This window comes from Myotis yumanensis, unplaced genomic scaffold (assembly GCF_028538775.1).
Source record: "Myotis yumanensis isolate MYYU_CA2020_CCGP unplaced genomic scaffold, mMyoYum1.0.hap1 SCAF_14, whole genome shotgun sequence".
NCBI classification, from domain to species: Eukaryota; Metazoa; Chordata; class Mammalia; order Chiroptera; family Vespertilionidae; genus Myotis; species Myotis yumanensis.
The window spans coordinates 50,095,894-50,119,698 of record NW_027223765.1 but is presented as its reverse complement, the minus strand read 5'-3'; the positions used below and the strand labels follow the sequence as shown (position 1 = coordinate 50,119,698).

The following is a 23,805-nucleotide window of genomic DNA, read 5'->3' as shown; positions in this document are numbered from 1 at the left end:
GATATGCGATGCCAAATGCGATCCTCACAGAATGGACTCCAGATAGACCTAGGAGGACCTTCCCGTGAGTAAGTATTGCTCAGCCATGTGGGTAGGCCACGCCCCTTCTTCTTGGCGATCCCTCGCTGGTTAGGGCAGGACAGCTCAGGGAGACCTGAGAACTTTCTGGGTCTCCTTCTACCAGGACCTTGACTGAAATGGAGGCAGGGCCACAGCCTGAGAGAGTGAAACCTTTGGCTGGAGCTGGACTGCGCTCTCTGGGAGTGTCTTCACTCTCCCGTGGCAGCTTCGGATTTAGTTGTCCTCCGAGTGGTCCATGAGCAGCATCAGCCTCACCATCACCTGGGACCCTGTTAGAGAAGCACATCCCCAGGCCCCACCCACCTCAGACCCACGGGCAAGCAGAAACTCTGGGGTGGGGCCAGCAAGCTGTCGAACAAGGCTTCCAGGTGGTTCTGCTGCACCTTGAGTTTTTAGAACAGTGGTTCTCAAGCTGGGCTGCACATTAGAATCACCTGGGAATCGTTTTTAAAATCCTGATTTCTGGGCCTCATCCTCCGGAAATTCTGTTTCTTTGTTACTAATGTTGTGGCCCCACCCCATAACAAAGAAACAGAATTTCCGGAGGATGAGGCCCAGAAATCAGGATTTTAAAAACGATTCCCAGGTGATTCTAATGTGCAGCCAAGGTTGAGAACCACTGTTTTGGAACCACTGTTACAACTGAACCCAGACCACAAGCGTCGCAAAGTGGAGAGACTCGAAGATCCAAAAGGGAGGAAAGAGAGTTCATCCCGATGTTAGAGGTGGGGGGTGTGGCTGTGGGCTGGGTCAAGGTTACCTGAGACCAGCACTAAGTCTTCTCCGGCTTCAGAGTTCTGTTTTAATAGTGCCACCAACTTTTAAAATGACAACTAAAAGGGGTGCATACAGGAGGGATTTGTTTTTTAATGATATTCTGGAGAGACCAAACTAATAGGAAAAGTCTCTGTGAACTGTCACTTTAAAAGAGAGAACCTCATCTTTACAGAACTGCCTGGGATATTGGCAAAATGGAGAGGACGCGCTGATCCAGACACGTAGTCCTTTCAGCCTGCTTCCTTTTACACCCGAGTGCTCTGAGGCCAAACTTGGCTTTCTGACCACAGGGTCTTCGGCTGGGGAACGCTCAGCTGCCAGTTACCCTGGGCTGGAAACTCTCAGCAAGCACGGGTTGGCAGTGGAAGAGGAACTCCCCACGCCTCTCTAGACTTGGGTGATGACCCCCTGGCAGGACAGTAATATCACAGTTGGAAACCACGGAATCGCTCAGTGCATCCTTCTAAGTCTGAGGAACACCTCTTTCCCCTGCAAGGTCCTCCCTTTTCTTTAAGATCTTCTGTTATAAGTATGGCCTCTGACTCCAAATAGAAGCAGCAGCTAACGTGAAGGGTGTGGGTTTCTGAAGACTCCAGATGCTCCAGAGGTGGAACATGTTAGTGGGAGGTGAGGGTCACATGTATGTAGCCTTGACTACACGAACTTCTAATCCATGATTTCCCCCAGATTGAGAAACCCAGTATCCCCCCGAAAGGTGGCTTTCTGACCTTCCTCATCTACCTGTCCAACCTTTTCTATTGTGGAACACTTGAAAATACTAGAATTTATGGAAGGACATTTTAGAAGATTAGAATTGAACCTTTTTTAAAGTAAGCTTTGGAAAATTGGAAAAAAAATCCAGTGTTACCTGTACAGTGAACACAGTTTTTCTCTGAGAAATATTGGCTTGAAATTGTCCTATGCTTCTTACCTCTTATTACTAATAATTCACCCTGTTGACATGAAGTGGCTAAATAACCTAATTAGGCAGGATATTGATATTATAGTGACATCTTTGATTACAAAAATAATTTACACACACTGATCAAAGTTTGACTGTCCAGTTTCGAAGGATTCAGGGTAAACTTGGATGCTATGACATAGTGGTTGAGAACTATCTAGGTCTACTAACACCCTCAATGTAATCATGTATGTGTATTATGTATGCAATTGTGTATATCCTTCTATTTTAAGCTGTGATCCACCTGAGTCAAAAATTGTGTCTTAGTCTTCCTATATCTGGTGACCAAATGAGGCCAAGATCATGCTAATGTATGGTTTGTTGAAGACATATATAGCCATCATCTCTCTTTCACACACACACACACACACACACACACACACATGCACGTGAGCATGCGCGCGCCATGTTCACTAAGCCCAGGGTAACTGAATGTCAACTCCAGCCAGGAAGAGAGGAAGAGAGGAAGAGAGGAAGAGATCCCCTAAATATGACTTGATAGTTACCCCTAACATTTTCAAGTGAGAAACTAATTACTGCATCATTCACTACATGATTCCCTCCACCAGCTAGCTCATCTCATTAGCTCCCTTTAAATAAGAAGGCCCAAATAAATATACAAATTGCATATTGAGATGGTATTTTTTCACATGAACTGAGAACCCAGGGTTACTAGCTGTGGTTACCAAGTGGTGACACAAACATTTTCACTGATAAAAATCAAACAGCATGAGCTATTCCATGACCAGAGTTGATTTCAGTAGAATATCAAGGTCAAAATGCTGTAACTTCTGCAATGCTGGAAAGGTCCTTGTAAGCCATACTGATTCCTCACAGGTTAAGACTGCCTTTCTCTTGTTTTTCCGTTGATTCATTGCTCCATCAAAAGGATGCTAGGTACTTCCTGAAAAGACTCACCTTGTCCCATTGCATAATTTGACTGCCACAAATTGGAACACTAACAATGATGAGAGGAAGGAACATGGGTAGTAGAGAAATAACACACCAGGAAGCTCAGAGAGACCTTTTTTATAGAGCGGAAATGATCAAGGGCGTTGGGAGCAGTCACCAAAGATGTGTATTTATTGGAGAATTCGACAAGGTCCTAATTAGAATTAATACCTCCCATTTCTGAGCCACAGCCTACTCATCTATGTGATAAAGTGATTAAATTTGACACCTTCCAATTCTGTTTTCCATAATCACAATAACTGACACTTTTGTGCTATTACTGTGTCAGGCACTCCTAAAGACGGCATCTGCATTTTCCCTTTCATCTGCAGAATAGCGTTATCTGGCCCAGTTGACACTGAAAGGCTCAAAGCGGTTGAATAATTCATCCCAGGCCACAGGCTAGTAGTGGCAGGGCTGAAGTTCTGACTCGGGTTTGTTTAATGCCAGATTGGTGCTGTTCACCTAGACTTTCTCAGCTACTTCTAGGCCATTGCTTCTCAGTGGGGGTGATTTTGTCCCCTGTGGTACATTTGGCAATTCTGGAGACATTTTTAGTTGTCACAGCTAGGGAGGGGGTACAACTGGCATGTGATGGAAAGAAGCCAGGGATGCGAATAAACAGTGTGCAACAGGTGGCCTAGACCCCACAACAAAGAATCACCTGGCACCAATGCTTTATACTGATTGTCAAGGTCAAGAAATCCTGCTCTAGACGCAGCCTCAAAACGCCCTCTTCACCACTGTCCACAGAAGGTCAATAAAAAGTGCCCGTCCTCAGGGAGGACATCCCTGTCTTTCGAGTCGTGTACATGTGTGCATCACAGTGCAACCCGCTCAGTACACCACTGCAATTAAGATCTGTGGGCTTTGGTTGGAGACAGACCTAAATTCAAACCCCTGTTCTGTTACTTTCTGGTTTTCTTAGGGCCATCACTTACACTCAGAAGCCTCCTGTTTCTCATCCTTCAAATGGAGATAATCATTCTTTATGTTGGGATGACTGGGGCATAGTAAGCGCTCAGTTAATCTTTACAGCCGTCTCTCTCCATGGCCTCCCTTTCCTTTTATACACATCTCAGTCAGCCTGTGCTCCTCTTCAGATGGCCAGGTATGCTCTTGGCTCCCCTGTTAGCTGGCAGGAGCCATGGACTGTCATTTGTAAACTTAAACACAGAGGATGGTGTCGGTGAAATGCACCAAAGAGGGGTAGCTGTAAAGTATTGGTGGCCGTGCAAGTGAAGGCGGTGGTGGTAGAAGCAAAAGAATCCAGGAATCTTGGCCCGTAGCCAAGGCATCCGCTGCAGTGGACTCTCAGGGTTGGCTAGTTTGGTTGTAGAATAAATTGTTGCTCTATCCTGTAAGTGGAAAATTAACTTGTGCAACCAATCAGAGAATCTTTGAGATTCTTTGTGAACCATGCCACCCAGATAAGCTGAAGATGTATGTATTTTCTTTCAAGAGACCTTTCCTTGGGTGGACAGGGTGGGGAAAGTTGAAGGAAGGGGGAGAGGAAAGGGGAGGAACTTCCTTCATGAAAAGCCCCCCTCCCCCTGAAAAGTGTGTAGTTGCAAATGCTGTGTGAGGTTCATGCAGCTTGGATTACAGTGCAAGGTTCCAGCTAGACTGCTGAGAGGGACATTACATATGCCCTTTCCCTCTGCAAGGAAAGATCATTACCTGTGAGCACATTATTTATTTATTTGGGTCAGTGGGGGTGTGGGAAGGAGAGGAAAGAAAACTGACTGCAGGTGGAAGGCTCCAGATGAGACCTCTGATCCCTTAAGCTGCTTCAGAAAAGAGGAGAGATTATTGGAAGTCACACCTGGCACTCTGAGCTTTCCCTAGGACCCTTCTGCTATCTGTACCGGAGGGATTCTCTGCGCTCCCGGGTGTGGGTTGGCGATAAGAGGGCCAGTGCTGTGGAACATTATCCGTCTTGAATTGAGATACCTGAGGTAGGAGAAAATACCTCTCCCCTGCTCAGCCAGCCTGAAGGTAGACCTTGGGCTGCTGACAGGCCGCTTTGTGCTCCTTTCCGGGCCACGCTACTGGCTTGCTCTCCCAGCAGGCCTGGGAGGAGGGGAGGCAGGCGTGGTTTCTGCACTCGGACACAGAGCCTCTGAGGGTCACCCTCTTAATCAAGCTGCAGCATCAGGTACAGATCAAGGGCTGGAGCCCCGGCCTGGAATTGTAAACCAGGCTTCAAACTATTGTGCTATCAAAACTGTTTAGAGATCATTCAGGTGTCTCCATCATATAAAGTACTGAAAGCTGGTGAGTGTGAAAACACACACACACACACACACAGGTATATACACACACATGTCTATATACAAATCACAGTTATGTCAACATAAGTAGATGAATGGGCAGTATAATTAATGTGGGCTGGCTCCCTGCCTGGGATAAGAGAGAGAATAGGTTGGTGAGACTGGAAAACTAGTGTCCTCAGCGAACAGAGGGGACATCGACTCCAGCTGATTGCTGCCTCTTGGGAACTTGAACTCAGAGAGGCCAGATCTCCTGCCTTTTTTTGTTGTTTTATTTTTCAAGAGAAGCTGTTGTGGTTGGCAAACTCCAACCTGCAGGTCTCTTCGCCCAGTGCCTGCTCTGATAAAGTTTTATTGCAATAGAGCCACTCCCATTTGTTTATAGACTGACAGTCTTCAGGCTACAGCAGGGAGTTGAATAATTGGGATGGAGTGACCACATGGCCTGCGGGGCTCACACATATCCCACTGGGCCCTTTACACAGTTCCCTTCCTTTTAGGCCCGATGGACACACATGGGTGAAGTCCACTTCCCAGCTAGACCCCTCAGAGGCCGTCCAGCCTCATGCCACTGCTCACTCGTCTGCTTCTCTTGGGCACTCAATAGCAGTGGAAGGAGAGGACGGGGTCTCAAGCTTGAACCTGATGCGGAATCCCTCCGCGGCCTGGGAAAGTGGGTTGAGCCGGCTCCACCTCCAGACTCAGGGGCTCTGGTGGGGCCTGAGAACCTGTGCCTTCAGCAAGTTCCCTGGTGGAGCTGATGCTGCCGGTCAGGGTCACACTTTGGGAACCAGGGACTCAGACACGCCATGCTGTTCGGGAGGTGTCAGAGCACCTGTTCTATCAAGAGGGCGGCACAGTTGGCCCAGAGAGAGGAATGAATTCTGTGGAAACCCTAGGGCAGACTCGCTGAGGCACTGCACAGCCCCCCACAGGGCCGTGAAGGATTCTGGGTCCTCAGTCCTTCAGGGTTGCTGTGTTTCCTCAGTTTACAGAACATATCTTGGGATCCATCCACAACCAACTGCATGGGCTGCCGGGGGCTCTGGCGATCTGTAAATAGTCTGTATTCCCCCACCCAGTAGTCCTGGAGTACCGGATCCTCCCAGCTGTTTCCCTTGCCTACCAGTCTCTTGGGGGGGGGCGGGGGGGGAGGGGTATGATTACCTCCACACATAACTGGCCCAAACCAAGAAATCTTATATCAAGATTAACCCAAACCAGGATGGAATGGGAAGAACAGATTCAGCGAGCTAAATAAAAATGTAAGACAGTTATAAATAGAAGAAAAAAGAAGTACGTTCTGAAATTAGAGGAATGCTTGCAGTTCAAAGCTATTTTGATGTCTCTGAGCCTCAGTTTTCTTATCTATGGTAAGGACAGTGGGTGTAACCTTGAAGGGTTGTCGTGGGAGATGCTGTATGTGGTAACTGTCACCTGTAAATCTGGCTTATAAACCTTCTCTCCACCTGTTCCCCTGTGGCCCGGCGCTCCTGAAGGCATTCATCTTAGAGACTCCACAGGACCCCTTTGCAGTGTCTGTGGGTGGCACCTGGAGGCTCTGATTGGGTGCTGCCGAAGAAGCATCCTGGTTTTTCCTGGGCAGCTGACTCCAGCCACTAGCTGACTCTAACCCTTTCATTCCTGGCGTTTCGGGTTGCCAAGTGATAGGGCTCCCTCATCCCAGCTAGCCGAACCCCCTCTGTGTATCTCCTTTCTGGCTGGGCTCCTAATAGCCCTTCCTTCCACAGCCGCCCAGCTGTGACGAGTTGCGCAGCGAAGACTCTGCCAGCCTCGGCCCCAGCAGGGCTCTCTGTGCGTGCCATTTAAGGGAAGAGAAATGTGGTTCCTGCTGGATGAGTCAGGGGCTGCCACCTCAGAGGAGGGGTGCTAAATAATTCACCACGGCAGCCTGCTCTGACATCCATCCGGCCTGTCCCCTGGTGACCCCGGATGCATCAGCAGGGCTCCGGCTTGCTGTGGCGTCACAGGGAGCAGGAAGAATAAATCAGGCAGCAGAAACCCGCCCTGGCTGTCAGGGGCTCCACAGGCCCCAGGGTCAAGGAAGAATGCATCCTGTGAGGCCTGATGGGTGTGTGCTGACAGCCACTCACATCAGAGGGCTTCAGACATCCTCACTGCACCAGGCGTGAGTGATGGTATGTAGACTCTATACACATTTTTATTTTTATTTTTTTAACGTATTTCTTTTTCTTTCTGAGACAGGAAGGGAGAGGGAGAGATAGAAATATCAATGATGAGAGAGCAACATCGATTGTCTGCCTCCTGCATGCCCCCGACTGGGGATCGAGCCCGCAGCCCTGTGTCCTGGCCGGGAATGGAACCATGGTTCATGGGTCGACACTCAACCACTGAGCCACACTGGCCGGCCTTCTGTGCACACTTTTAAAGAACCTGCTGTGTACTTGGCCGTTTTACCTGTATTATCTCATTAAGTCCAGAAAGTCCACTGTTAGGTGAGGCTCCGAGAAGAAAAGTGATGTCCCAATTCCCACAGCTCATAATAAGGGGCAGAGTCAGGGTTCACACTTGGACACGTCCCACTGACACAGCGCCTGCCACCCAGCTGTCCCTGGCCAGCTGGGGATTTCCTCTTTCCTCCTGACACTGGCTCTTGGTGGTTCAGACTCCCACATGTGAGGCCCAACGCGACCGGCTTCTCTGAAGGGAAGCACGTTATGGTGCATCAATAAAGCTCTTCGCTGCTCCTTTTGGCTGGAGTTTCAAGTTCTGATACCTGGTTTTTGTAGTTTGGACCCTGCCTTGGCCTAGTCCCCTGCTGAGCAAGTTGGTGGCTGGGAGGTGGTGTTCAAAATGACGGCCTTACCCGGAAAGTCCTGCCTTTGGAAGGTACGCGTATTTGACGGGATTCCCAGTTCTCCTGCAGGGCCTGACTTAGCCTGGGGTTGAAGAGCTGGAACACAGGCCCTGAGGGGAAGAATGAGGGACTAAGACAGACACAGAATGAAGGGGGCTTTTCCTCAGCCCAGTGGCCAGGAAGACTCGGTTCTGTAGCTCTAAGGAGGTAATTTTGCAAAACACATCACACAAACACTCTTTTATAGCCCCCTCTTCTTAGATGCACAGGTCACCCCAGTGTGATGGATGAGCGGGTCTGTGGTTACTGTGTGCAGAATGCTTTGTGAAGATGATTCAACTCATAAAGTTATCACCACTATTTACATTTTTCAGGGGGGCTTCTGAAGAACAGAGAGGTTAAGTAACTTGCTCAGTGGCACATAGCATGAGCCAGAGCCCAGAATCAAACACAGACTTCCGGTTCCAATTCCAGGGTTAGTTCCATCATAGGAGGACTCAGAAAATTGCATGTCCTTCAAAGCAAGGTACTTATACATGTTAAAGAATATTTAAGATGAAAAGGAGCCGAGGCAGCATCCAGCATGGCAGGCTGAGGGACATGTCTGCCATAACTACACTTTTCATTCTCTTTTCTGCATCTATCAGCTGCCTGATGACATTCACAGGTATGACAATCTCCCAGGCTTGTGATCAGTTTCTGAGGAAATTGCAACAACAAAAAAATGTTCTATGGAAATATAGAACTGGAGTTATTAATAATTGTCACAACCATGAGTGGCTCCTCAGCCATGGCATACATAAGCTAGGCTGTGAGTCATGAGCAGTCCACGCATTCAACCCATATTTATTAAGGCCCTACTATGTGCAGACACTGTTCAAGGCTTTGAGGATTTTTTTTTTTTTTTTTTTGAAACTGACAAAAATTCTGTCCTCTCCTCCCCCAAATGGAGCTTACAACCTAGGGCTCCACAGGGAGCCAGACCATTTAGCAACATAAACAAGTAACATGGATAGTGACCTAAGACAGCTATGCTCTGGGCATCAACTTCCCAAAAGGCAGTGTGAGAGGCACGGCAGACCCTTTCACGAGGAAACAGTCATTTGACTGCTGGAAATTATTTTTAAAAAAACATTTAGGGTTTCTAAAAATTGTCCCAAGGTTATGTAGCTAATGGGGAAACATCTATTCAAGAAAACCTACTAAATCTTGGTAACAGTGAGCCTGTGGCATGTGAGCCATACCACTCATCTTCCCCCGTCCCTCCAACACAGATCGGTGTGATGGAAACTCTACTCTGGGAGTATGCAGCCAGGAAGATGGGGCTCCTGCTCTCCTGGCTCTCGGTCTAGGGCTATGGTTTCACCTAGGGAGGGGCCCCCTCAAAGACCGGCAACGCCCTGCCCCTGCAAAGGAGCCCTGCTTTAGTCAGATCAGACTGTGGAGTAATTTATTGTTGGAAACAATAGAGCAATCAGCTGGCAATTAGTGGCGGCTAACTTCTGGGTGTTAGCAATAAAGATAGACCAGCCAAGTGAGTGCTCAGGGAAGCTGTGCCTGCCCTCTGAGGAGCACGCAGAGCTGCACACTGCTGGGCAAACAGACCGCACTCAGCTTGTCTAGCCATCTATTAAACAAGCAAGCAAACAGGGCGTTCCAGGAAAGGGAGGGGGGGCCCGTATTCAGAATTAATGCTGTAATACATTATCCAGAATGTTCAGTTTTCAACAAACTATCCTGAGTCATGCAAAGAAACAAGGAGTGTGATCCACACACGGGGGGAAAAGTAGACAAAAGAAATGACCTGTGAGGGTGCCTACATGTCAGATTTGCCAAAGACTTCAAAGCAGCTAGTATACATTCAAAGCACTGTAAGAAACTGTCTAAAGTATTTGAGGAAAGCATGATGACAGTATCTCATTAGATAGAGAAGATCGATACAAATTATTTTTTTAAAAATTATTAAAAGTGAAATTTTTGCAGTAAAATTTAATAACTGAAATGAAAAATTCACTAGAGGATCTGAACAATAGATTTCATCTGGATGGAGAAAGAATCTGCAATCGTGAAGGTAGATCAATTATGCAATCTGAAGAATGGGGAGAAAAAGGAAAAAAGAATGAGAAATGTGGGGTGTCATTAAGCATACCAACATATGCATAAAGGGGCCAGCTAAAGGAGAAGAGACAGAAAAAGGAGCAGAAAAAAGTATCTGAAGAAATAATTATAGAAACTTTCCAAGTCTGATTAAAAATATTAGTCTATACCAGTGGTCGGCAAACTGCAGCTGGCGAGCCACATGTGGCTCTTTGGCCCCTTGAGTGTGGCTCTTCCACAAAATACCACGTGCGGGCTCGCACGTACAGTGCGATTGAAACTTCGTGGCCCACATGCAGAAGTCTGTATTTTCTGGAAGAGCCACACTCAAGGGGCCAAAGAGCCGCATGTGGCTCGCGAGCCGCAGTTTGCCGACCACTGGTCTATATTCCAAGTAAGTAAACTGAGACACACCACAGGCAAAATGTTGAAAGACAAAGAGAAAATCTTTAAAGCACTAAGAGAGAACAAGTCATCACATATAATCTGGTAGGAATAACAGCTGATTATTCGGTCTTGACAAAGAATTTGGTAGTTCCTTAAAATGTTAAACAGAGTTTCCATATGACCCAGCAATTCCATTCCTATCATTATATCCAAGAAAAATAAAGACATTCATCCTCACAAAAATTTGTACACAAATGTCCATGGCAGCATTATTAATGATAGTCAAAAAGTAGAAAGAACCCAAATGTCCATCAGTTGATGAATGGATGAATAACAAGTATAGATACAATGGAATATTATTCAGCAATGAAAAAGAATGGCACTGTATAAGCTGCAACATGAATGAACTTGAAAATATTACACGAAGTGAAAGAAACCATTTGTAAAAAAAATCACATAGTATATGACTCCATTTACATGAAGTGTTGTGAATGGGCACATTTATAGAGACAAAAAGTATATGTGTTTGCCTAGGGCTGGAAGGAATGGGGCAAATGGGGATTGATTACTAAGGGGTTTCTTTGGGGTTGGTGAAAGTGTTCTAAAATGATATCCTATATAATAAAAGCCCAGCGACCAAAAGGCTGACCGAGCAGAACAACTGGTCAACGAGTCGCTATGACATGCACTGACCACCAGGGGGAAGACGCTCAATGCAGGAGCTGCCCCCTGGTGATCAGTGCGCTCCCACAGTGGGAGCGTTGCTGGGCTGACTGGGATGAGCAGTGCTCCCACAGTGGGCCAATCCCCTCAGGCCACACACACACACACACACACACACACACACACACACCAGTGTATGAATCCCATGCACTGGGCCTCTAGTTGTGATAATAATTGCCTAACTCTATAAACATACTAAAACCTATTTAGCCATATACTTTAATTGGATGAACTGTATGACATGTAAGGAGTTCTAAAGAGAAAAATATAGTAGGGACAATTTTGGCAATATTAGGAAGGTGGAAGGAAGGACAATCTCAAGGCAGGAAGGCTATAGGTGACATTTTGAAGACTTGAAAAGGTGACAGAGTAAGCTATGCTACTATCTGCATGAGGAATATTTCAGAGGGAAGGGAAGTGCAAAGACCTGGAGGCAGGCAGGTGCCTGGTGTGTTTGGGGACCAGTGTTCCAGGGCCAGCGGGGCAGAGAGTAGCAGCGGAGGTGTCGGGGGCGTAGATCTCAACGGCCCTCCTCGGAAATGAGCAGCACTGGGGGGCGTGGAGCAGAAGCATGACAGGCGCTCATGTTGGTTTTCAGAGAACCACTCGGTGCAGTTACCAGGTGGAGCCGAGCTGACGTGGCTGTCATCGCCACCCAGCAGAGGTGGCGGTGGCCTGGAGCAGGGTGAGAACAATGCAGGTGGTGGGAGATGTCAGATTCTGCATACATTTTGAGGGCAGAGCCAACAGGACTGAACAAGGTTAAAAAATGTTCAGTATTAATGGTCAGATAATATGTTAGGCTTCGCAGGCCACGCAGTCTCTGTTGCAACTACTCAGCTCTGCTCTTGAAGCATAAATATAGACAGTGCTTGATGAATGGGCACAATTGTGCCCCAACAAAGCTGTATTTGCGAAAACCCGAAGCAGACCGGATTTGGCCAGTGGGATGTGGTTTGCCAGCTCCGAGATTAGATATTGGGGGCCAGAGAAAGAAAAGAGTAAAGAGTGACTTGAAGATGCTAGTTCCTAACCACTGCAGAGACGGAGTTGCCATTAACCGAAAGAGTGAGCCCTGCAGAGGGAGCGGGTGTGTGATCTGGACTTAGTAAATTTGAGAAGCCTTTTCGACATCGAAATGTAGACATGACAGAGGCAGGGAGATATGGAAGCCTTGAGTTCATGGAAAAAGTCCGGCCTGGAGTCGTCAGCACAGAGGTGTATTTAAAACCCTAGACCAGATCAAAGAAGCGAATGGAGAGGAAAGTAGAGGTCCCAGGACTGAGCCCCAAGTATAGCTGTCAGGGAGGTGAGGGTGAACCAGCAAAAGCGCCTCCTGGAAGCTGGGAAAGTATTTCAGAGAAGTTCCCTCTACCCTTCCCTTTCCTACTCACAAATCATGTTGGAATACAAATGAGCAGAGCCGTGTTCTTACAGGAATAATTCTGAATTTCCTCTAACTTCTAGATAAGAAAAATCATTGTCAAACTTTTTTAAAAAATATATTTTATTGATTTTTTACAGAGAGGAAAGGAGAGGGATAGAGAGTTAGAAACATCAATGAGAGAGAAACATCGATCAGCTGCCTCCTGCACACCCCCTACTGGGAATGTGCCCGCAACCAAGGTACATGCCCTTGACCTGAATCGAACCTGGGACCCTCGAGTCCGCAGGCCAACACTCTATCCACTGAGCCAAACCGGTTAGGGCTCATTGTCAAACTTTTTATTCATCCGACAGATGTTCATTCGCTGTCAGGTCTCCAGGCACTGTGCTGGGTGCTTGGAATAGAATGGTGAGCCAAAAAGGCACAGGTCCTGCTCTCAGAAAGCATAGCGCGAGAGAGTGATGTTAACCGCATAGTCATTGACACATACCCGCTAACCGAGGCTGTAGAACTATGAAACAGGACGAGATGTCTGAAGACAGCAGAAGCATGAGTTTAGTACAAAGGACTGATCTCATTGGGGGACCAGGGACCCTTCTGCATTTTTCTCTGTTTTTAATGATGTCATTTCCTCACACCGAACCCCGATGGGGACACACCTAGTTTTTGAAAGGCTGAGTGAGAACCTTTGAATTAGAGGGAGAGATATGGACTTTGTAATCAGAGGCAGGACCAAGTCTCAGCCTTGTATTCTCTGTGACCCGTGTCCTCACCTGTCCAGTACGGAGTAATAAAAGCCACGGGTTCTGATGATTGTGAGGCCTAAAGGAGAGGAAATGTACAACACACCCAGGATAGAGGTTCTTCCCATTCCTGGAGAAAAACAGTATGTCAGTTTGTAAGTCTGTGACATTTTTTCTTCCAGGATAATTTCCCCAAGACAGGCATTTGCTGCCAGTGTGCGATTTTATGAGGCCGGGAGCTTTTTCGTCTTTTTCCAGGGCATCTCCCCCTTGTCAGCATCTCTCCCGAGAGGAGCGTGTAGGAGGTGGCGTGCCTGCATTAGGAAGTGCTGGGAGACCAGAGCATGCCTATGCGATGCCTGCTTTTTCTCTGGTCCTTTCCAGAGAGAAAATGCAGTGTTTTCTTCAGCTGTTTAATGAAAATTAGTAGTTCCCCAAAGCTGTTATAAGTGCAGCTTTCATTATCTCAAACAAAAGTAATGTTTGCTTGCACATTGTGTCAATTTCAACAATATTTTCGTGGAAATGTGCAGTGGTAAGCATGTTTAAATCCTTGTAGCTTTTAATCTTTTCTAGGGACGGAGCAAAATCTCCAGCAGTCTTTCATTTTGATTTTCCCAGTTTAGCTGGTTCATATTTCTCCTTTAAATTAATGTAATTAAGAGAGGCTAACAGGCTGTGTTAAAATTTTGTGCATTAGATTGGGTATTGGGATCGAGAATAATTAAAATGCATGAAATGTGGCTGATTCCTAAGATAGTAGAAAAAAGAAAAGGAAGGCCTCTTTTCTGGATTTAAAGCATGCCAGATTATTTTTCACAAGATATGGAAATGTGCCCGTGGCCTGAAAAGCATTTTTGTTCATGGAATCTTAAACAAATGGAAGAGAAAGAAGAGGTCTTGGAGGGAGTTTGGGGGGGTGGGGTGGTCAGCCTTATGTTTATCATGAAAATTTCTGGTTGCACCTCTCCTTCTTCCTCCCTCTTTGAAAACCAAGTGGGGAGTAACAGTAACACCTACGATCTGCTGGGTACTGTACTTCTATCACTCAGCTCATCTGATCTCACCCACACCTGGGGTAGACAGACATCTTCATTTTTTGATGGAGAGCCGGAGTCTCAGGAAAGGGGAGTGGCCGTTATTACCAGGGCCATGAGGCTAGCAGATAGTAGATCCAGATCTGAATTTAGGTCCTTGTGTTGGGCTCCTCCTCTGGCAAGGCCCTGCTTGTGTTGGGGGCAGATTATTATAGATCTGAGTTGGGAAAGCGGCTGGAAACCACTGAGGAGGCTCTCGTCTAAGCTCTTACTTCTTTCCTCGGCGGGCAGCTCCGCATCTGAGGTGCCTTATTCACCTCACCTCATGCAGCAGCGTCACAGTCTCATCTTCTGCATGGTTATGTGGGTGGGTGTTGTTTGTTAATTTTAAAGGTTGCTAAGAGTCTGGAATGTTTCTCCCTCTAAGGACAAAACAGATGCAATTTTGACTTTCAGTATTCATTTAGGACTATCCTTACTTCCTTGATGATAATCATCCCTTTGCTTTAAGATATGAAGGGTTTAGTTGATTGTGCTATTTTTTAAAAAAATGAATGTATGTAACAAATATAAAAATTGCCGGCTGTAGACATTACCAAGGCTCCTCATAGTTTGCTCTTCTCCTTTTCCTGGGCATATACTTCCCTGTCCCCTTGCAGGTAGGTGAGGTCATGGGACTAGTTTGACCAACAAAGTAATATCATTCACCTTCAAGGTGAAACACCTAAAAACTCCAGTTTTCTCTTCTTCTGTTGCCGTAGCCTGGGGATTATGTGTTAAGATCACAGACACATAAGAAAGGAGCGGGCTAGGTCCCTGAGTCACTGCTTGGAATGGAGGTGCCAGAAGAGCCACTGACCTCCAGCCAAGTTTGTATGAGTGAGAAATCAATTTTTCTTGTGTTAGGTCCCTGAGATCTATGATTATTTGTTACTGCATAATAGCCTAGCCTAGCCCAACTTACTTAACAATTCTTTGTCGGCCTCCTCTCCCTCATTTAAAAACTTTTACTGGGTTTTGAAATTTAGATGTCTGAGAACCACACTTGAGTCGGTTAGTTAAAACTATATAACCTCTCTCTCTTTCTTTCTCTCTCTCTCTCGCTCTCTCTCTCTGTGTGTGTGTGTATATATATATATATATATATATATATATATATATAATTTGTATGGAATTTCTGCATTAATTAATAAATAATAATACAAGAATAAACTTTGTACTTCACATACTCACAACTGTAAAACTACTTTTGCCAACCAATATATATTTGTGTGTGTGTGTATAATTTTTAAGAACCATTTTCTCTCTGTGTCTCATTATATATAGAGACAATATGGTTCTTTAAAATTATATGTCATTATAATACACACACAATAACACATACTTTTTTTAATAAAATAAACGAGTGAATTTATGACTTTTATTAGATGTGTGACTTGAGACTTTGGTAATATCCCTCATAGGAATTAGTATTTTACAATAGCAGGATCAGAAGGTACTGATCTGAACCAGCTAGGACTAGTGCTGTCTTTATCTTCTTATTTATTTCCTGTTAATCCTCACCCAAGGATATTTTTTGCATTGATTTTTTAAACTCAAAGGGAGCGGGAGAGACAGAGAGAGAGAAACACCAATGTGAGAGAGACATATCGATTGGTTGCCTCCGACAGGTGCCCCAACCAGGGCCAGGGATCGAGCCTGCAACAGAGGTACATGCCCTTGACTGGAATCGAACCCCAAACCCTTCAGTCTGCTGTCCTACTCTCTAACCACTGAGAAAACTGGCTGGGGCTATCTTTATCTTTTTAAAGTGTTTATATGACCAAGACATTACCATGGCTCTGAGTGACCCAGGCCAGTCCTATCATCTCAGTATTCAAACGTCTTCCAAAGGGTCTAGGAAATCCCTCTGTAGTTCATTTAAAATCAATTCCTTTTTATTTTAAAGCTATGGAAATAGAGATTAAAAATTGTTCCATGCCAGCCTAGAGGGTGTGGTTCAGTGGTTGAGTGTCATCCCATGCACCAAAAGGTTTGATCCCCGGGCAGGGTACATGCCCAGGTTGCAGGCTCGATTCCCAATAGGGGGTGTGCAGGGGGCAGCTAATCGATGTTTTTCTCTCTCTCTGCCTCTCCCTTCCTCTCTCTGAAATCAATAAACACTTTTTGTTTTTAAATTGTTCCCATGCCTGTCCTCATTGAAAGCCACAGTCCTGGTCGTCACACATCCTTGTCTTCTGTGAAGTAACCAGCAGTGATCAGTCCTGTCCCCTTAATCCTCTAACAAGATTTTGACTAATGCCGGCGAGGCGGGAGAGATGATTTGATTTTCCCGCACGTGTGGAGCGGTGCTTAGTCATGACCTGCCCATGTCACGCTGGCGCGGTGCCCATGCAGACGAGTCCTTTCATTCTGCATTTGTGGGAACGCTGTTTTTCATATTCATGTTCTTCCTCCTGCGTGCAAAGCCCTCTCTAGCAACTGCAGTTTGACCTTGGCTATTTTGGTAGTCTTTTCACTTATGGTTTCTGGATCATTTCTGGATATTTTCTCATATGAAAATAAATTATTTTTGGCCGTCCACCTGACTCAAATTAGACTTTTCTTGACTTCTGATCACCTCAACCACAATCAGTCTTGTCCTCCTTGTCCCTGTTCCTAAATAGTGTAAGTAGTTATGGTCATTTATGCCAACACCTTATTATCCCATTTAAATAGAAAGTTCTGCAGGTTGGCAGTTGCATCCTTGTCTCCCAACAAAGTGTCCTGCATGCCGCAGATGCCCATGCAATGCCAAGTGTCTCCTGTGTATTGCCTGTTCTCCCCCACCCTCTACCCCAGAAGTTTGCTGTCACGAATGTGGAAGCTCATCTGTTTTTTGTAAAAACAGTGTGAGTTTTGTCCCTGTTTAAGATCTCTGAAATTTCCAAAGTAGGTATTGCCTCACCTTGTCTGATACCTGACAGCATATTTTCCAAAAATCCATCCTGAATGGTCTCCAGGATGAAAATAATTACCACCAGGAATTATCGATCCATGGCTTGTATTAGTTCAGTGATCTTCGAGGATGATGCTCGGATCCCCAGGCCACCCAACCCCCACCCCCAAGGGCGGTCACAGAGAGCAGGCCCTCAGGAGGCCTTCAGCAGCTTGCTTTGTGCCATCCCCCTCCTGCCTGTAATTAGACCTTTGAGAACCCTGCACCGGCTCTATCATAACACAAGTCGCTCTCTCCTCTAGTTGCTTGCTGAATTGTCTTCCCCTCCCATTCCCAAGCTCTGTTAAGGCAGGGCCCATCTTTGTGTCAGTCACCGTGATGTCCACCAGGCCTGACACAGTCACTGACAGATCTTTGGAGTTCACGAATGGAAACATGGGCGAGTGGACGAGGCACCCACGCTTCCCAGACATAGCCCTCCTGTCCGCAGTGCAGCTGCAGAGCAGGAGGCCCGGTGCCCTTGGTCATTCTCGCTGCTGCTTTCCCGTTTCAGGGCAGTCCAAGTGGTTGTGATGTTTCCCGTAGGAAGAGCCGGCAGCAGCTTGCCCACATTAGGTGGGCTTTCGAGCTGTGCCCTGGGAATGGGGGTGATTCTGCAGTCTTCAGGTACCCACTTCCTTCCTTCTTTTGCACTGTCTAGTGACTTAGCTGGTTAGTGCCAAAAGTTCCCAGGAAAGCACCGTCACTTCCACCACCTCTATTGAATGTCTGCTGTGTGCCCCGCTTATGCGAAGTGCTTCACATTCATTCTCATTTGATCCTCAAACAGCCCTGCAAGGGTACGCACTGTTGTTCCTGCTTTTGCCGAAGAGAACCAGATCATGGAGTTAGCAAGTGTCCGAGCTGGGGTCTGTCCGCAGGCAATCCGCAGATCCCATGTCATAGCGTCACCTCTTATGAAGTTGAGAGTCATGTGTCCTATCTGTTCCAGATGAAGATTAATCGGTCACTTTGTGTGCCAGCTTTCCTCTTTATTGCTTCACTGTCAATCATTGTGAATCGCTGCTCATAATTCTTCTATGATCACGCTGATCATCAGGAGGTCAGAGGGCAGTGGGCGCAGATGGAGAAACTGGAGCATAGAAAGTTGAGGTGATCTGTCCATGGCCACACCAGGGTCAGATGTCACTGCTTCCCCTCGGCCACTGGTGGCTTCACATTGTTGCGTTTGGTGTTCTACTTCTTGACGTGCATTGAGGCCTGGGGGCACTGTCCGCTTCCCCACATGCTCTGGTCTGTGTGACGGAGACTTAAGGCCGAGTTTTACTCCTTCAATTGCATTCTGTTTCTGTTGGTGAAAAGTTATTCCAGGTCCTGTGATTTTTAACCGAGAAAGGTCTGTGAACTGGAGAGAAGCATCTGAAAGAAGTAATTAAGCATTATTAACACAATTACCTCTAACAAAAGATCGTTTAACTTCCCCACATCCAACAAAAAATTCATGTGCAGCTTCGGGAGCTCCAGCTGGAAGGGCTGAGCACGGCCCAGCGCCTCATTCAGGTGGAGGAGTGTCGGCTCCTGCGCTGGCCGCTTCCTCCTCAGGGCCGCTGTGTGCCTAGTGGAACACACCTCCCTCCCGCCCCCCAGCCCTCCTCCCTTCCCCTAAGGAACCCACCGCCACCTGCTTATCACAAGCACAAGGCCCAGACTATTGGCTTGTGCTGGCCTCTCACCTGGCCCAGGGTACCGCGTCGGCAGCATTGAAAGAACAATTGATTTTAAACTATGAAAGGTAACCGTGGCAATACTTAGAGGGTAGAAACAGTGGCCATCCTAGTGGAAGGAAAGCCTTGGTCAGTATTTCTGGATTCGTTCATAATGTCAAAAATGACTTATGTGTTATGTGACTTCGTGTCCATCCTCACCACAGTTCCCTCCAGTGTTTTCACTGCATTTCACTAAAACATGAGCTCCGGGAGAGCAAACACTGTGCATAGCACAGAGTAGGTGCCCAGAAAGTATTTATTGAATGAAGGATGGTACAGAGAAAGAGATTGAAGACCCCCAAACTTACTTTTCTGAGGTCACATTACTAGCAAAAAACTAAACCAAGATTTGAACCCACGGCTGCCTAACTCTGTGGAGTTCTTTCTCCGTGATTGCTCGGATAGGCCGCTCTGTTGGTGCAGAGAAATGGAGATGGGAGACACAAAGGTGTTTAACAAGGAACAAAGCTCCAGCCGGAAGTCCAGGAATTGTGGGTTCTAGCCCATCCTTGCTGAAATCCCAGTGAGACCTCGGAAAAGGCCCTTCTCCACGCAAAGCCTCAGCTTCCAAATCTGTAAAGTGGAGAGAAGGAAGCAGTGCTGGGTGAGGCTCTAAATGTCCTCAAATGCCCAGGCAGATGTATGCTTTGTCATCTCCCATGCTCACTCCGAGCTGGGGTCAGGGGTGGGGAGAGGGGGTGACTAATTCACCACCCAAGCAGGATGAGGGAAGTAGCCCAAAGCGTTTTATTTCGGGAATGCAGCATCCTCTCAAGCTAACCAACACCCTGAAGTGAAAGTTGAAGAGAAAAGAAAGTAGAGGCATTTGAAGGCTTAACAGCTTTGGCGGGGGGGGGGGGGGGGGGGGGGGGGGGGGGGCGGGGGCAGAAGGGGGGGGGAGTCGGGCGGGGCGGGGGGGCGGGCGGGGCGGGGGGCTGCGTTCACTCCTGGCTTGGTGCAGCGCATAATCCGAAGCAGGCGCTCGGGGTGATAACTGCCCAGATCTGATAGCCTGCAGATCAGAGCCCCACTTTCAAAAGAAAAAGAAAAAACAGACGCGTATCTTTAAAGCCTCCCTTCTTGTATGGACACTTTTGTACGCCATTGGAGGATGCACATCCAGGGCCTCTGCGTCCAGCAGGGCTTTCTTCTGTCTCCCTGGCTTGGAGATTATTGATTTGAAGGCAGGGCTAATTTACATGTAAATAAATCTCAGCGCTGGGCAGCGGGGACAGGATGTCCAGATGCCGGGACTGGCTTGCTGACGTCACGGCCTCATTAGCATGCGGAGGATGCGAGCACTGCAACAGCGACTTCGCCGGCACCCCCAGCAGCTCCGCCGCCGCCGGTTATTATTTTTTGGCCGAAAAGCACATTTCCTGGTTCCGCGTCCTGAGCTCTGCGACCAGCTGACTGGGTGCCCGGGGCTGGCTCAGGATCAGCTGGTGACGCGCGGGCTGGGGTCTGAGACTTCCTGCAGGACTGACGGCAGCGAGGTTCTCCGGGAGGCGGTGGGGAGGGGAGAAGTCACACTCGCCCCTGCCTGGCGGCGCCCCAGCAGGATCGGGGCAGCGGTGCTGTTTGCTGCGAGTGGGTGCTGAGATGCCGAGCAGCTCGCTCCTGCCCGCTGCCGGCTCCAGGAAGGGTCCAGATTTGCAGAAGGGTTTCTAGAAGAAGATGCGTTGGCTGCCTGCGGTCCTGCTTGCATTCCTGGAAGCCAGGCTCGGGGCGAAAGTGAACTGGGGCAATTGACAAGCTCAGAGGGTCTGGCGGAAGCTCCCGAGAGCGGGCATTTCGTCTTCCTTGGAGGTAAGTAAGGAATTTGCTCTAAATCACACATTACACAGCAGTGTGTTTTCTGACGAGGATGAGAGCGCTAGGTCTGGAGGCTTGGTACTGGGGGAGGACATGAGGCCTCCATTATCTTAGCGAGGTGGCATGTTGAGTGGCCCCGTGCTCGGCACATTTTGCCTTTCCTGTGCTCAGTAGAAAGCTCAGTTGTAAAGTGACATGTCACAGCTATAGGGCTGAGTCCCATTGCGTTAAAGCAGCATCTCTCTAACAGAAGTGCAGTTGTCTTTCTAAAAATAATAAAGATAATAATAGACGGGGAGAGGGCTTAAAAAACCGAACACCTGGGACAGTGCACTGTAGTCATTTCAGCTCCGAAGTCAGCAGCCATCCGAGGAGCCGGGGAACGAGGACTTGGCTGAGACCAGGTAAAGCCATGACGCTCCAGCTGTTTGGGGTTAATTTTAGCCGGAGCGTTCAGATGAGAATGGTGACATAGCTCCAGAACATGACTGCACAGCCCGGCGAGACACATGACTCAGTGTGTTCTCCACACTGGGTTTCTCGCAGGAGTGAGGTCTCCGCTCTCTTGGTTTCCTGAAAACCAATCACGGCATCACTAAGCTACCAAGGAGGCCTTGCGATGAATACAGGTGTTTAATCCCATGATTGTTTTGGGGCCTTAGAATATGCTCAGGTCCAGCAGGACTTTTATGAACCGTAAATAATCTAGGCTGGGCCAAATCACGCCGGTAAGTGGTCTGTGCCAGATGCGATGCCATCCACCCGGCCGAGCGTGGCTCTTGGGGAACCTAGGCACACGGACTGTTTCCCCAGCGAGAGTTCTGCCTCGAGTCAGTGCATCCATGACCCCAGCCGGGGAGGGCTCCAGCGTGCCGTGCACACACAGACACGGACTGCCGTGTACCAGAGCTGCCGTGTACCAGGCTGCAGTTTGCTTGGCTTGGACATCTTTTCCTTGAACATCTTTTCCCAGAGAGTGTTTTAAACCATCTCAGTGAGACCTGCAGTAAATGAAGCAGCCCGACCTCCTCCGAGGCCGCCCCGGCTGCTCTGCTCCTGCTGCCTCGGGGCCCCCTGGCTGCTGATGGCTGACACTGAGGGGTCAAGATGAGTGTTCCCATGGGCTCCAGAGGAAGTCACAACTTTGACGGAATTGCCGTATTTTGAAAATTTGGATTTTAATCCCTCCTTGACTGCTTGTAAAGATTTTGCCTTTCTAGCAAACATTTCCTCCCCGTCCCCCACCCCCCCAGGAATTCTTTTTTTTATGTGAAAATTAAAACACATTGGATCCATTAAACATTGTTGTCTGTAAATAGTTGTGGGGCAGCCAGAAATTGTAAAATAGCATAGTTTTAAATGGCAGGGTTGTAAAGGTTCACCATGCAGTGTGTGTGTGGCAGGGCCGGGGGCGGGGGGGGTGGCAAGTGGGTGAGTAGAAATAGAGGAAGACGCATAGATGGAAGCTTAGGGATTGGGAAGGGAACTTAGAGGTTAGCAGGAGGGGGTGATGGTTTTAAGCGCTCAGAATGGATGCAGAAAGCACTAAAGACACTGAGAGTTTCATATCTGAGCACAAATTCCTGTCTGTATGATCAGAGAGCAATGGAACCTCTAGGCAGGGCGATAGGTATAAGGATTGAGTGAGGTGACATAGGAAAAGCGCCTAGTACAGTGCAAGCCACATAGTAAATGCTCAGTGAACGTTAGCTATTATTGTTGTCATTGTTACCTTTTTAGCATTATGATAATGCTCACTGTTACTAAAAACAAAATAGTCCACTGAAAAGGCGCTATGTTCACATCCATTTGTCTGCAAAAAGGTATTGTTAGCAAAGAAGGTGCCATCTCCAGTCACTGTCATGTCCATTCCCACTCAAGGGAGCTTTGCACCCTGTTGATTGATAGAAAAAAGCCTGTTATTCAGGGCTAACGGTATTTTGCAGAATCAAAAGTGACCGGATGGTAAAACGAAAAGCATTTAACTCAGGCACCCTTAAGGAAGCCCTCCTGTCTGGGCAGCTGACAAGTCACACGTCGAAAGCTCAAGGATCCAAATCAAGGCATTTCTGGATTTCTGTTTGCATTTCCCTTCTGTTCCAACTTTGCATGTGAGAGGCGGTTCTGTCCTTCCTTTGCAGTGTAGGCACTTAGCATGTTCTTCTCCATCCAGGGAGGCCTTTGAATATGCGCTGCACCTGCTGGTTGGCTCCTCGGAATTGATCCCACCATGTGGGTGACTTCTGTTCCTGGGTCAGCTATTCAGGGAAAGGAGCAGGCCTCCCTGCCACCTGCCCATGACCCAGTCCTCTGCTCTGATTTTGTCCCCTGACATGACATGTCTGCCACATCCGTGCCCTTCCTCCTTCTGTCACGAGCACACGTGAGTCACATGATTTAATGGCTGTTTCTTCCTTTCCTGCCAGCATCTTCCTTTTAAAGTTAGGTGAAATGGAACTTCGATGCAGGGGTGGGTCTGAAGGACAAGCTAAATGTGAATTGAAGGAGCCAGAGGAGTCTAGCTTAGAGTTCTTTCTCGGGAAATTCAGACTTGGTCATTTTGGGTTGCCATTGGTTTTCAGTAAAGTTGTGTTTTGCGTGGAGAATGGTATTTTTACGTTGACAGTCGCCCACCGCCCTTGTCTCCCGGTTGTACCTGTGATCCTGAGAGAGTTGCCTCGCCTCTCTGGACTTTGGTTTCTTCATGTGAAAACTGGAAACGAGCTCCCCTGGACTCCTGGTGCCTCCACGGTGTTGGCTTATTTCCTTCCGGTGCTGAGGACCTTCATATTCCCATGAACACCAGGGGGCAGTGGTTATAATGCTCATTTTTACAGGAAACTGAAGGCCAGAGAGGGAGCATAAACATGACTTAGCCTAAATGACACAGCTGGTGACAAATCTCTACCCATCAACTACGCATTGACTGCGAAGGCCGAGTGGGCAGGGCTCAAAGCCACCCCTCTGCCCCGCCACCCCTCTGGCCTGCCACCCCTCCCCACTGCCTTGAATTAGCAGAAACCTCGGTCT

At 47.6% G+C, this 23,805-nt stretch overlaps 1 protein-coding gene across 3 annotated transcripts in view; it reads left to right on the top strand.

The window, feature by feature from the left end:
• The window catches only part of PRICKLE2 (prickle planar cell polarity protein 2), a 319,261-nt gene that overhangs the window by 181,243 nt on the left and 114,213 nt on the right, over positions 1 to 23,805 (top strand). Inside the window, exon 1 of one of the 3 annotated variants that reach the window (XM_070390928.1) lies at positions 19,921 to 20,769. The exons of the other annotated variants lie outside the window; for them this stretch is intronic. The gene's annotated coding sequence lies outside the window, so the exon portion shown is untranslated. Of the gene's footprint in view, positions 1 to 19,920; positions 20,770 to 23,805 lie in introns of those variants that run through there. 3 annotated transcript variants of the gene reach the window in all.